This window comes from Ammospiza nelsoni, chromosome 7 (genome assembly GCF_027579445.1).
Source record: "Ammospiza nelsoni isolate bAmmNel1 chromosome 7, bAmmNel1.pri, whole genome shotgun sequence".
Classification (NCBI taxonomy): Eukaryota; Metazoa; Chordata; class Aves; order Passeriformes; family Passerellidae; genus Ammospiza; species Ammospiza nelsoni.
In genome coordinates this window covers 28,911,598-28,925,861 of record NC_080639.1, presented here as the reverse complement: position 1 = coordinate 28,925,861, position 14,264 = coordinate 28,911,598, and the positions used below count along the sequence as shown (strand labels likewise).

Sequence of the window (14,264 nt, the reverse complement as noted above, 5' to 3'; positions counted from 1 at the left end):
CAAGATATCATTGGTGCTATTAATTGCTGCTTCTGTCTTTGGGAGCTATTAATCACAACCTGGACTTCCCTTTCTCCCCAAGTACTTGATGCTGGCTCTTCTGTTATTGTCCCATTTCAAACCTCTGTTTTTAAAATAAGCTGAAGCAAACTGCTTCCACTCATCTCCCTGGCTTTATGTGGCACTGCCAAGACAGCATCCCAATCTCAACTGGAAAGATTTAGGACCCAAGTTACTTTTTATTTTCTGACTGAAATGAAGCTAACTCAATTTAAACATTCTGCAAGACAGGTGACAGCATCCTTCTGGCATCAAAATGTAGGAACCAAACTCTATCATACAGAACCTGTCTGAAATAAATTAAACCCAGAGCTACATAAACCCTCAGTCTTGTCTAGGGCACAAGAAGATATTTTTCTGTACTAATCCACAACACAGTCCAGTTCCACCTTTCAGTGGAGGATTGCAGAGTGGATTCCACCTGACACTGCTCCAATTTCTGTCTGACATAAACAGTTGGCAGACTGGGATACTCATATGAAATATGTACTAGAAATTTCTTGAAATGCAGACGTAGGAGGTAATGATCTTCAGAGGGGCAATTTCTCTTTATAGTATCTTAAAGCTGTTGCAACAGAATGTGTCAGCAATTGCTGCCCAGTTAACAATAAGGCTATCAGCAGGAGTTTGACATTTCTATATATTGATTTACTTGCAAAATTTAAATCTGAGAAAGCAAACTCTGTACACGAACACAACAAGCTGAAGTAAAACAGTTCCTGTGATTTGGACAAGCTTTCTCATTGGGGTCAGAATTTCAGTAGAGCCAACATCCCAGAAGTGTCATCACCACTGATGGGGGGAACCCACAGGGAAGTCCCTGCCAAATCAGGAAGACAGAGGGGTGCCAACAACCAGATCTGACCCAAAGACAAAATAATTTCTGCTGCTTTTTGGACAGATATAGCAAGGGTGTGTGCAAACTGAAAGCATGAGGGCCAATACACATGCTTTCTTTTTTCCAGTGTACCTCTCAGATGAGGAACATGCACTCTGCATAAACATCCTCATGTGCATCCTTGTAAGGAGGGTATCCCTCCCAAATTCTGAGGTTAGTTAAGAATTTTGTAAAAAAACACAATATAGCTCAGAGACTCAAAGCACAAAATTTAGCCTGTCAAGTGTTTCACAGAGAAGACACTCATCATGAGGGAGGTCACTGAACACATATAACCACTAAAACAGATATAGAAGCTGACAGAACATAATTGTGAGAAACAAAACTAAACAGAATGCAATTGAGAGCTATTACAACAATGACACAACCACTCTGCAATTCCTGAGCTGCTGCATCTTTTTTTTATGTGCACCCCAGCTGTAAGGAAACCAAGATACTTAAGTACACATTCTAATGCACAGCTCGCCTCTGGTATGTATTATAAATACTGTTCCTGTTTTTAAGTTATTTTTATTCTTCTCCACACACCCCTCTCCCCAACATTCATTAAAGCATGTTAAAGTCCTTATTTTTCTGTTTACTCTAGCTACAAGAACTTGTTAGAAAGAACACCTCTTAGAAAGAACAACAAGCTAAAACAACCACATCAAGAGGCTGCAGGGTGCCTTTATCTCATTTGCATGGATGAAGCCAGGCCCACATCAACAGTGGACCTGTACTGCTTTTAACATTATCCCAGCATATTAGGCAAGCACATAATCAATCTCCAAAAATATGACAAGGAAAGTATCACTTAATTCTGCTGCTCTCTACTCCTCTACCTTTAGTTATTAGAGACTTAATGAAGCAAATTCTTTACAGAGTTGGCTCCACTACCACAGATTTAACCACAGTTGGTGACACACTATCCATGTAAATACAGAGCAGTATTTCAGAGTTTGTGCAGCGATTTAAAAGTCTGGGAGTGTAAATAAAAAAGTCCTGGTTTTAAAAACTGAACAGGCTTAATCTAAGCTTTCAGGTATACAAAAAGGTAGCTTACAAGTAATGAAGCTTCCTTCCACATGGCAGTGAAGGATTTTGAAGCATCCTAACAGTTTAACATCAATAATGGGGAAAAAAGGCAAAATATGTAAATTAGAAATCTGCATTGCAAGTTTATACAAGTGCTGTAAATTCTATTCAGCAATCCAGAGGCTGACATTTTGCCTGAACAGATAAACAAAGTGCTGAGCTGAATGGTATTTGCCTGAAGATCAAAATGACGATTTTAGAATCAGTTTTAGACCCTTTATTAGAATATCTCCTATTCTTTAATAACACGTTTCTTGGTTTCAAAGGAGACCAATTATTTTAGCCAATTATTGTTATTACACATTTTACTGCAGAAAGCATCCCTTTTATCTGCGACTAATCCAAGTGCAATGAACCTCTCCTAATGCTTGCAGAGCATCTCTCAGAGAAGAGAGCACTGGCCTGGGGCAGCAGGACCTGCATCTCTCAACATTCCATATAAAACTGGGCAGGCCACTTCCCTTCTGCTTCCCCCTACCCTGTGTCTTGTTTATTCAGGCTATGAACACAGGGAAACAGGAGCCTGTCCCACCATTAGTATCAGAAAGTCTGTTAAATCAGGTTTTCTCTTCACCTGAGGTGTGTGCAGTGCTGGGACACAACAAAAAAGAGCTATTTAAGTACTTCCTAAATCTGTGACGTTAACACGTGTATGAATTGTTCTTTCTTCTCTCACCACAGGTAGCTGCTTTCTACTCTCAACACCAGTATCTAATAAAACAGGAAAATTCAGGTGAATCATTGAATCCATCTTTGCTATTTGATAAAATTAAATTACATAATGGCATGTGCTAGTGTGTACACAGAGAGATGCAGAGCAATTAACAAAAATAGCCAAAAATGCAGTTGGGGGCTAAACCTCCTCACCAACTCTGAAGCTAAAGAAAGGATGTCACTAACAAGCTGACAGAAAGTGCACAACAAGAAGCCTTTGCTCTAAATCTCCCGTATGAACACCAACAACTGAAGCACTTTCTTTTCTCTTTCCACTCCTTTCAAGGACTCCCAATTGCACAGCAGGCTCAATTACCACACCACTAACTACAGAGCCTTACCTGTGGCAACAGACAGCAAAAACAATTACTCTTATACACATCTGCCAGGGAAGGTGTTCTGTTGTTACCTTGATAGCACTTACACCACTCAACAGTGCATGAAACTCTTCTTTTTAAGAAGTACAGAGGCATTTTGTTTTGCCTCAACCAAGTATCAAGAAGCAACCGTGCAGCAAGGATTGGCAGCTCCATTAAATACTGCCTAGTGCATCTGCTAAGCAGGACACTAAGTGCAAGGTTTCCTCCTTTTATTATCCCTGCTGGGGGAGGGGGAAATAAAGAGCTGCAAGAGCTTCACTAATGTAATATCCATGCAGGTCTTGTGACTTATAGGAAAGGTCACTGAAGTGAGCTTTCAAATTTTCTCTGTGTGAACAGTTTCAGTGTTACTTGAACATGAAAATGCATCAGGCACTACTTAGGATACATAGTTCATTCTAAAAGACATTTTTCTCAGCACTGTAATGAGTCCTAAACCCATCACATTTTTTAAGGGTCCTGATCAATTCTTTAGGTTCATGTGATTAATTAAAATTATAACACCACCACCTTTCTCAAGTATTTAAAAAGGATGGCTCTCTTCAACAAATAAAGAAGTAAAACAAAAAAGTTTCTAACTGTGCTTATACTTGATGTCCTATATTCCAGAAAAACACCAGCATTCATTCTTTGCAAAAAGCAGAAGACCTCTCACTTTCAAAACACATCACTCCCTCTGGCTGAGTCACATATGTCCAGCTCTGGAAACAGGAAAAGTCTAAAAAACCCTCACTACTAAAAATCTGCATGACAAAGCTTAATTTACAGCTTTTGAGGAAGTTGGAGCATTGATCACAAGCTCCTGCAGCACAATTACAGCTACAGCACAGCTACAATAGCACATGCGTGCCAGAAGCATTAAAAAGCCAAAGGTACAGCAGGAAGTGATGGAATAGCTTTGAATGTCACCACTAGGAGAAAGGCAAGGCAAGCCACAATTTCCCCAGTACTGGGAATATATTATTTACAATATATAGTCATATAATTGTAACTAAAAAACTTCTTAAAGAATTTTTTATCATGTCTTTGGTCTGCTCAGTTAAGGCAATACCACACCATCAGTGGAAGAATTCAAAAATTCTCCAAGAAAATTTGTAAAATAATGAAACAACTGCCAAAACATATTTCTTCATTTTACTTCTGTTCTTTTCAGCACTGACCATGGTTTTGGGGGCTTGGGTGTTTTTAAACAAATATTTTGTATAAACCAAATATTTTTATTTTACAATGTCAGACTACAAATTTTCACAACAGGGAAAATTATTTCAGGACCTGTGTTATGTATGCACTGTTTCATAAGTCTGAAAAGGCAAGCAAATCCCCCATTTCACATGGCTCCTTTCCCACAAGTGAAAAGAAAGAAGAAAAAAAAGCACAGGTGAAAAACCAGCAATGCCAAAAATGTCCAAACTTTACTAACAGGTAATGAACGAACCTCATTTTTGTGTTTGCTTCAGACTTTTCACTCCTAAAACATAACACAAAACTAACTGTTAAAAACAACATCTGCTGAAAAGAATTAATAAAAATTATTTTGTTTATGCAGTTGTGTAATGCTTTTACTAGAATTCAAAAATCAGTTAAGAGCAGTAAGTTCAGCATTACCAAGTGAAAATGGTCTTTCTTTGTTCATACTTAGTTTCTTCTGATAGAAAAAAATATATCATATTAATTCCTTGAAGAAAAGCCTCAGTTTTCTTTAAAGGGAATAGATTCAGCTTCTGCAGAACAACAGCTGATCTACTCTTTTTCTCTTTAACAGAATTCTAAACTAATAGCTTGGGATTATAAATACAGTATAAACATACAGCTAGCAAAATGAATGCAATACAACTTTCCTAAGTACTTGACTACTTCCATAATAAAAACCTATGAGAAAGCCCAGGGGACTTTGATAATAGAGAAATTACTGTTGTCATTCACATTAAAAAGTTAGTACCAGCTACCTTTATGCACCATGGATGCCACACTATTAAAAACTCCCAGGAAAAAAGGAGACTGGCAAAATGTCAATGTTTTAAAAATGCAGCAAGGCAGTGCAAAACAAAACAGTATTTTAGCACTTTTAGTCCCGTTCCACAAGGCTTTCCAGAAGGGAAGAGATACCAGCCAGAGGGGCTACAAACGTCCTCTTTGCATCCCAGCGGTGCCTCCATCACGAGGCCAGACCTCCGTCAGCACCAAAGCCACACAAGAGGGAAGAGCCGCCCTCCTGTGCGTCAGCAGCGCCCAGAGAGTCCCGCAGGGGCCACAGAGGAGCTGTGACCCACCAACCTCAGGGCAGGCAGGGCTGGAGGAAGGGCCAGCTCACCCTCTGGCTGACAGACAGTGCCAGGCACGGTGCAGAGGTTTGGCTGTGAAGAGGCAAAACACCAGGATCTTGTTGGAGATAAGAAAGGGCAAAAAGGTCAACTGTGTCCCAAGAGATTCCCAGCTCCTGGTTTTAAAAGTGCCTCTCAAGAGAGCTCACAGAAGCTGTGCTGCTGACCTACACTGCTGTGCAGGCATCTGCCCCCTCCCCATTTGCTCCAGTCCCATTTCCTGCTGCCCCTCAAAGTATCCATTTCCCTGTGCCTCCTACTCAACTCATTCCTCCACCTTTCCCATTCCCAGCACTTCTTGCCCTCTGGCTCCAGATCTCATTTCTGCATCTGTGCGTCCCATACTTCACCCACTACCCTGCTCCACACTTTCCCCTTCTCTCCCTCTTCTCATCCATTCACAGGCTTTTCTCACTCCTTTGAGCCCTTGGATCTTCTTGCATCCAACCTCTCCTCCTCCTCAACAACAAGAGGAGTGGAGAAGAGGAAAACAGGATGGCAAGATGGGTATACCACAAGACAGGTGAGGCACAAAGTAGAGAAGAAGCAGTGAGATTAGAGTGAACTTGGGTCAAGAGAAGGTTATGAGGAGCAGTAAAAACATGTGAGCATACAATGGAGGTGTCAGTGCACAGCTGCCCTGGTATTACTACCCCTGTAGTCAACTTCTAAAAGCTGCTGTTGACAAAATGTCTTCCTATCTGAACCTGTGTCCTGATCCAGTTCAGGGATGCTTCAGTGCTTTAACTGCTTGTGTTAGCAGCTGCATAAGGAAAGCAAAGGATCATATTTTACACTGGTAAATTATTTCCCTATTCATCAGCTTCCCAGCATCAAGGTGTATCAGTTGCATACAGAATCACAGAATTGTCAGAGTTGCAAAGGGCCTCTGGAGATCCTCGAGTCCAAGCCCTCTGCCAAGGCTCAGGGTGACCCGGAGCAGGTTACACAGGAATGCATCGAGATGGATTTTGAGTGTCTCCAGTGAGGAGACGTGGCTCCACAATCTCCCTGGGCAGCATGTTCCAGTGCTCTGCCACCCACAACATAAAGTTCTTCCTCATGTTGAGGTGGAACTCGTTGTGTTTGAGTTTATGGCTGTCACCCCATGCTCACTGTGCTTGTGCATGCAGCGTGCCAAAGCCCAAGAGCGTTATCCCAGATAACAGGGCCATTACTGTTGTCACATGAGCTATATGCAAATAGAATTATTTTACTTTCCACCATGGAAAAGTTCTTCCAAATCAAGCATGCAGCTTCCTGATATGCTTCACCATGTGGTGTTTAAACAGCTGTCCCAGTACCCCTACTCAGCTGCAAAGACCTGTGTGAAGAGTGCAAAGGGCACAGCAGCTGCATGGGAGAGCAGCATAAAGAGAATGTATGGAAACACGGCAATAATCAGAGCTGGGGTGGAGCCCCACCCAACAGAAAGACCTAGCTCCAGTAGAGGACATCTATCTACAGCCCCAACTGATGCTTTTCAATCCAATCTGGCCCAGCAGGACGTACAGGAAGCACTACTAAGAATCAAGCTAGCATTGCTATGATGAACCAGAGCAGCATCAAGTTACTACAATTCACCAGCTCCTAATTAAAGCACTCTGTGTTGCTAATCACTGTGTATCAAGTGGTCTTTTGCAGCATGCCTGACTCCAAGGAGGGTGGGCCAATCAATTCTCTAATGCATCTCACTTCTGGAAGCCCTTGCACAAACACTCTGTGAACATTCATATAGCCACAGTAGATAAAATTTAGCAACAAAAGCCAAGTTTGGTTCCGTCTTCCTTTTTCTTCTCTTCTGATGATACAGAGGAAAAGTATGTCAATACAAATATGCACACCAGCACTCATCAAAATAAATTTTGTAAAACCAAGCTGATCAAATACCTGCTCTAGTGGGATTTACCTATATTCAGCTCTCTAATTGCTTCTTTCATCTCTCCACATGAAAAGCAACACTTCATGTCATTTCTTTCGAGATTTGTTAGCATAGGAAAATTAATCCCTTTCACAGGATTTGATAGGGGTGGATCAGTATCACTTAAAAGATAATGAAGTATGGACCATTAATAGCATGCAGTAGCTGTCTACAGGATGAGAGAGACAGACTGCAGTAAAGAAAGTATTTTCCTTCAAACTTCTTTTGTATTTGGTTCAAGTGCATCAAGCACTTGCATTTTCACCAAACACATGCACCTTTCACTTCTTGAGTCAAGGCATTCTCCCCCGGCTCCTTTCTTAGCTGAAGCCCAAAGTTCACATTTAACTTTCATTCAATCCCAAAGAGCTTCTTGCTGCTCTGGCTGGAGTTAAAACCTTTGCCATTTGTAAGAGACATAAAGGTCAAAATAGCTTGAACAGCTTTTAAGGACTTTGCCCACTATGGCAAACTGTATAAAGAAGCAACTGCTCATCTGTGACCACCAAGCTCTCCAACCTACCCCTTGAATATGACTCCATGAATTCCTGGAAATTTGGACAGTAAATTATGCCACCTGATGGGAACTTGAGATAAGATAAAGGTGCTACTATTTTCTGATTATCTCAGACCAGGAAGAGAAAAACAAGCTGGGGGAACACTGGCAATAAACACAAGGAATCTGCACTGAAAGCCAACACAGCAACTGGGCTGAAAGTTCTGACTGGGTCCTGCAGGTGGAGGCCACAGCCCACCCATTTAAGTTGAGAAGCCCCCACTCACAGAGAAAGACTGAACATGGGACTAATTAACATTGGAATAGAGGAAATCATTTAACCCATAGAATAAAAGAACTGTGTAGCCAAATGAGCACTGATTCCTGAGTTTGCTAAGATGTATAAATGGTGAAAGTCTGGAGTGACCTCAGGACCCCCCCACACTGAAAAGACAAGAAGAGGACCAACAGGATGTCATCTGGATCTGTGGGTAGAGATACCTTTCTACTTAATCTGTCACTCCCTTTCTCCCTTTTTTTCTTATTTCTATCTTTCTCTACCTCACATTTATGTTAAACAAAATCCGTACTACAAACTTGGACATATGGTCTCATTTGCACCTTAATTCACGCAGAGGCATCTCTCTAATAATCATAATTACTGGATCCTAACACCATAAATACTAAGTAGAATCAGTTGTTTATTATGAGGCTACTCTCTAATCTCTGCATCATACTTGCCTTTCTTACTTGCTCCCTTGCCATTCTACTCACATTTTTGAATCTGTAAGCTTTCCCATGGGTATTTCTTGCAGACTGTACTAACCTGCCAAAGTCAGAATGCCTAAAAACTTCTACTGTTGAAGCATGTAAATCCTTTTGGCTTGATGTCACTAAGTTAAAGTCTCACAGCCTTAGGCCAAGTCTTATCCCAGATGTTTTTAGCTGAGGCTCATGCTTGAACTCAGCACATGAATTATCAAATTGGTCACTGAAATACTGGGCACTCATCTTGCAGTCATGAATCTGAGATACGAAAATTCTATTTCTGAGATCATGACAAAAAGGAAATGAAAATGCATTTCTTTGCCAAAGGTGAAAATTCTCAGACTTTCAAGGTTCACAAGTCATCTCTTTTGTCCTTCTGTTAAGCATCTATGGCATGACAGAACTATGAATACTTCCATAAAAAACTCCCATTTTCTTCTGAGTGCCACCATGGAAATTACTCCACATAATCCATCTATATTAACAATGGAACCTATCAGCAACTACACTTGCAGTGATTCTTCTACGTTATTAGTAACACGTCAAACTTATACTTACATTGTCCAAAAGCCTGAATGACAGAGAAGGACCCTGAAATGCCAAGCATAATGGGAACACTTGAGAAAATCTTCCCCACCTGTTGGATTCACTTGGCCATTCAATGCTTTCACCAACTTCTAGAAGGACAACCTGCTTTCTCTCTGTACCCACTTTCACATCTCTCAAAATAAACCCAAAGGCATTTCACAAACACCTCCTAGACTAAAATCTCAGGAGAAAAAAAGTTCACCTGGAGTCACCTCCCTTATGTCCCAGTGACCCTATATGTGAGGTAGAGGTACCCAAAGGACCCATGAAAGCAAAACCAGAATATGCACCCAGCACCAAGTGACAATCCAAGAACTCCAAACATGAAAGCTGCCATGCACAGTTCTGCTTCTACATCATGTGTAGTTTATTTTATAGGAAGAACAGTTATTAAGAACATTTTTTGTATTAGTAAGGTCTGATTTAGTACTTGTACTCAATAGTCATGACAATTTTGTCAGACTGCATTAAAGAATTTAATCTCAAAATTCCCAAGTGGAAGAGAAAGAGCTATCAAATGTCTTCAGAAAAGGAAACCAAGATGCATGATTTAGGAGACAGCAATATAATAAAGAGTTTGGTATTCAGGAAAGAAATAACTACTCTTACAGATAAAAACTTTCATGGTGTCAATGGACAAGCCAATCTTGATTAAAACCAGAATCTGATTATTGAAGTTTTCTCTCTACTTCATAATGTAATCACTAGAATAACATCGCAGCATAAATTCAATTTCAGCAAAATAAAATTACTGAGATTGCATATGCAACCCACATAAGCATATATAATTTTATAAAAAAGGACCAAGAAATAGATTACATTCCACTTTTACAAGTAATATGTCTCATCTTCAAATTCAATATAAAACTGTTCACTGCATTCCGAAAATTAATGAAAAAAATCACCATTCTATTCAATTTGTTCAATGTAAACTATCATAAAATATTTCATCCTTCATTGCCTCTTCTTGCTTATATGGGAACATAATGAAGACTGACATATATTGCTTCTAGGTCTCACTTTGTAACTAGGAGCTTAATAAAACCCCCTTGGTGAACCAGATCCAGCTTTTGATTTCAAGTTAGACATATAAACATCCTAACAGTCCTGTGAGGTTGTATTTACAGTTCTCAGGAAATGAAACACTCAAGGCACGAAATGTACATAAACACTCAAGCATCATGTGACAAATTGTAGCTAATTTTAATCATGTAAACAACAAGGGTCCATCCAATAGCACACTTAAATAATTTCCCATTTAATTTCAGTCTTATTAAATCTCTAAAGATAATTAGAATTTAAACAAGGACTCTCTAATCCTATTGCTAAAGAAAATACACCAAATAAGACACATAGTTCCATGGCACCCTCTATCTTTTCACCTTTCTTCACTAAGAAACCAACCAAGACAACACCTCTAATCCTGCACATAGAAAACAGTTTTCAAACCCACCCAAAATGGCACATACTCAGAAGTGACATATAATTGCTGAATTTCTCAGGAAATGAAACACTCAAGGCACGAAATGTACATAAACACTCAAGCATCATGTGACAAATTGTAGCTAATTTTAATCATGTAAACAACAAGGGTCCATCCAATAGCACACTTAAATAATTTCCCATTTAATTTCAGTCTTATTAAATCTCTAAAGATAATTAGAATTTAAACAAGGACTCTCTAATCCTATTGCTAAAGAAAATACACCAAATAAGACACATAGTTCCATGGCACCCTCTATCTTTTCACCTTTCTTCACTAAGAAACCAACCAAGACAACACCTCTAATCCTGCACATAGAAAACAGTTTTCAAACCCACCCAAAATGGCACATACTCAGAAGTGACATATAATTGCTGAATTTCATCATGCACCCATCCCAGAACAGGACTAAGAAATGTGACAGATGTGACAGACACTGTCCTTACACAGCACCCAGCCAAGGAACTTGGAAACCCCTGGGGGTGCCCAAGGGCTGGCACAATTCAGCCAGAGGAAGTTGAGAGGCAGGAACAGGAACAGAGCTCATTCCCCAGAGAACTTTCAGCTGTGATATGTGAACCTCACTATGCATCTGAAAACAAATGTATATTTGAGGACAAGAGCTCAGCAAAACCACAAAGTAGCTTTTGGTTTACACAGTTTACAGAGACATGGGCTAAATCCAGACTTCCTCCATCACCTCAAAGACCCTTTGAAACAGTGTAGAAAATCCCTTCAAAAATGTCTTCTTTGAGTCTGTTCAGATCTTCAAGTAAAAAGGCTTCTTTGTGAAGCCTTGTGAAGACCAACACTACCTTCCTGATGAAAAATCATCTTCAACTTCATAAAAAACATTATATCCCTACAGATCCATAGGAACATGGTCTTAAGTCAACGAAGACTTTTTGTCATGCTGCTTCTGGCACCGAGACCCTTCTGGGTCATCCTCTGGGGAGGCATACAGTTGCCAGAATTATTCCTCAGGGAGCCAGAAGTGACACCATCTCTACACCTTTCCCAGTCCATGTATTCCTGCCATTCCCCAATTGCCCAGCTTGGGCTGGCTGCAACCAGGCCCTTCAGAGTGAATCCAGGGGATACCCTCAGCAGGCCACAGGGAAAAAGGTCACAAGGGCCAAAAAACCTTTTGAGGTTAGAAAAACCAAAAAAAAATTGTAATTCCTCCCTCCTAGAACCCTTCTGTACAAAACTGAAGAAAAGAAGTTATTTAGCACACCTCTCACTAAAAATAAACACTGCTGTTGTCTCTTCTCAGAGGGCCCCACACTTCTCTGAAAAGCTATAATGGAAGCGGCTCATGGAATCCAAGAAATGCTTCTTGTAACTATTAGCATGCTATTCATGAATATTTATTCTTTCAACTTCCAATTAGTTAAGAAGCAAAAAAAAAAGAAGAAAAGTGACCAAACCTTTCCAGTGACCAAACCTGGTAACAAGAGTACTGAAACAAGGAGCAGGTGCACAAAATGCACAACAGAAGTCTGGTACAGATACAGATTTATGCTGTGAACTATGTGCTGTGAATGAACAACTAAAAACCAAAAAGACCAATTCTTCTGAACTTCTTCTGAAGCATCATAACACAAAATCAGATTAAGTGACAGCAGGCAGATACTTATCAGTTCGATTTACCTCTGACTGTGAAGTATAGGACTATCTAACAGCACAACCTCCTCTCAGATTCTGACATGCCTCATCTACAGTGTCATACTTCTGATACTTGCCAGGTTTTACATGTTGACACTTCACAAATACATTTTTGCCTGACAGCTCCTTTACTAGCCAACTCCAGTAACAAATGATTCAAGTCAAAGAGTAAATGGTGTAGCTTCTCCAGAGTAAATCTGGTGTAACAGCAAGCAAGTGAAATATGAGCCTTGCAAGATCAGATTCAACCAACTTTACAGCTTCAAAGCAATAGTCAAGATCCTCCGGGAACATGTGTACTCCAAAGAGCAGGTAACTCCTCCCCAGAGCATGCCTCCAGTGAAGTGTGCCCCATGGCTGACTGGGGGCTCAGCAGCTTTCCTGTCTGCTCCATGATGAACCAAGTGACAGGACTCCACCATCACTTCCAAAGTGAACAGCACCACATTCTCTGTGGGAATCACCCAGACTCAGCAAAGAGCAAGAAACAGTATCAGAAAACATTCAGTGCCCTCACAAAACCTGCTGGAAAGAACTTGCTCCAGTGCCCATATGTACTCCTTACGCACACAGCGAAATGAGTTGAGATGCCCTGTTCAGGTTACCTAACAACATTCTCTCAATAAGGACAGCAACAAACCAAGAGTAAAGGGGTTGCTCATATCTGCACCTCCAATGAACATGAGAATTTAAAAAAAAAAACCCAACAAACACACAAAAGAACCCTCCAAAGCAATCGGTTAGGGAAATGAGAAGAACACCTGTATACATATTCTCATCAAAACAACCTACACGTGAAACCAAGAAATCCCACAACTACACTACTAATCATAATATAAAAGCACAAAATACTAAAGTTTCTTTTCCCATGAATTGCTTCAAAACTTTTACAGTTTTATTTTGCATTGCTCAGGATCAACTTCATAGAAAATGTAGAAATAAAAATACAGACTCAGCTCTCTAAGCATAGGTTCACATTTACCTTTATTTCCTTCATGCCATGAGCAGTCTTCACTGTAGAAACCAAACTAACTTGCTTTAATTTTAAGATCATTAACAACACTATTATGTATCAATCGACACAGATATTGCCAGCTCAAGTCTAAACTGCTTGAGAGAAAACTGGATGAACAGCCACCATGGACTCATTTCCAGAATGTACTTTCAGCCCAGTAAATTTTATTCCCCCAATGCCTCTTCAATTTTAGGAAAAGTAATTACAGTTTTGAAACAGGCCTTCTCAAATACAACTTTTCTCCCTGCCTGCTTTCACTTTCCCTTCCTCTTCCCCTTCCTTTCCCACAAATAAGCTATTAATTCCTAAATAAATGGAATACGTAGGACTTAGGATCAGGAGCCACAAGGGTCCACTGGTGACTATCTCCTGTTTAGAGGTCTGTTTAAACAGGAATTAAAAGAAATCCCTTCCGTGGATTTAGGCCCAAAAGCTGATATCTGCAAATACAGATGCTTGACCTCACTGGAATGGTCCTCTGGATGACCACAGAGGAACCACGCAGACCCTGGAGAAGTTCTCCAGAGACAAACACAATTTTGGTAAGTTTGCTACTGAGATGCAATGGTCTGAACACAAATTAGGAAACTCTGCCTTGTACTCCTCTTTGAAACACCAAAGCACAACTTCTCTGTGTTCTCTGTCTTTGTATCTCCCTAGCACAATGGAAAGAAAACCACCAACTTCATGTCCAGCCTGCTTTTAAAAATGAAGAACAACTTTCAAGATGCAGTGGCCACCCTGAGCAATGGCACTACTTGATCAAAACATCAACGCGTGTTTGTTTGACAGCTGGTAACCAGAAATCACCACCAGGTCAAACAGCTGGATGGCAATGCCGGACTGGAGCAGCTCCTCCAGACCCACACCTCGCATGC

The 14,264-nt window shown here is 40.4% G+C and overlaps 1 protein-coding gene across 1 annotated transcript in view; it reads right to left on the bottom strand.

Annotated features, from left to right (window-relative positions):
* The window catches only part of SLC49A4 (solute carrier family 49 member 4), a 66,227-nt gene that overhangs the window by 51,325 nt on the left and 638 nt on the right, over positions 1-14,264 (bottom strand). The window lies entirely within an intron of this gene.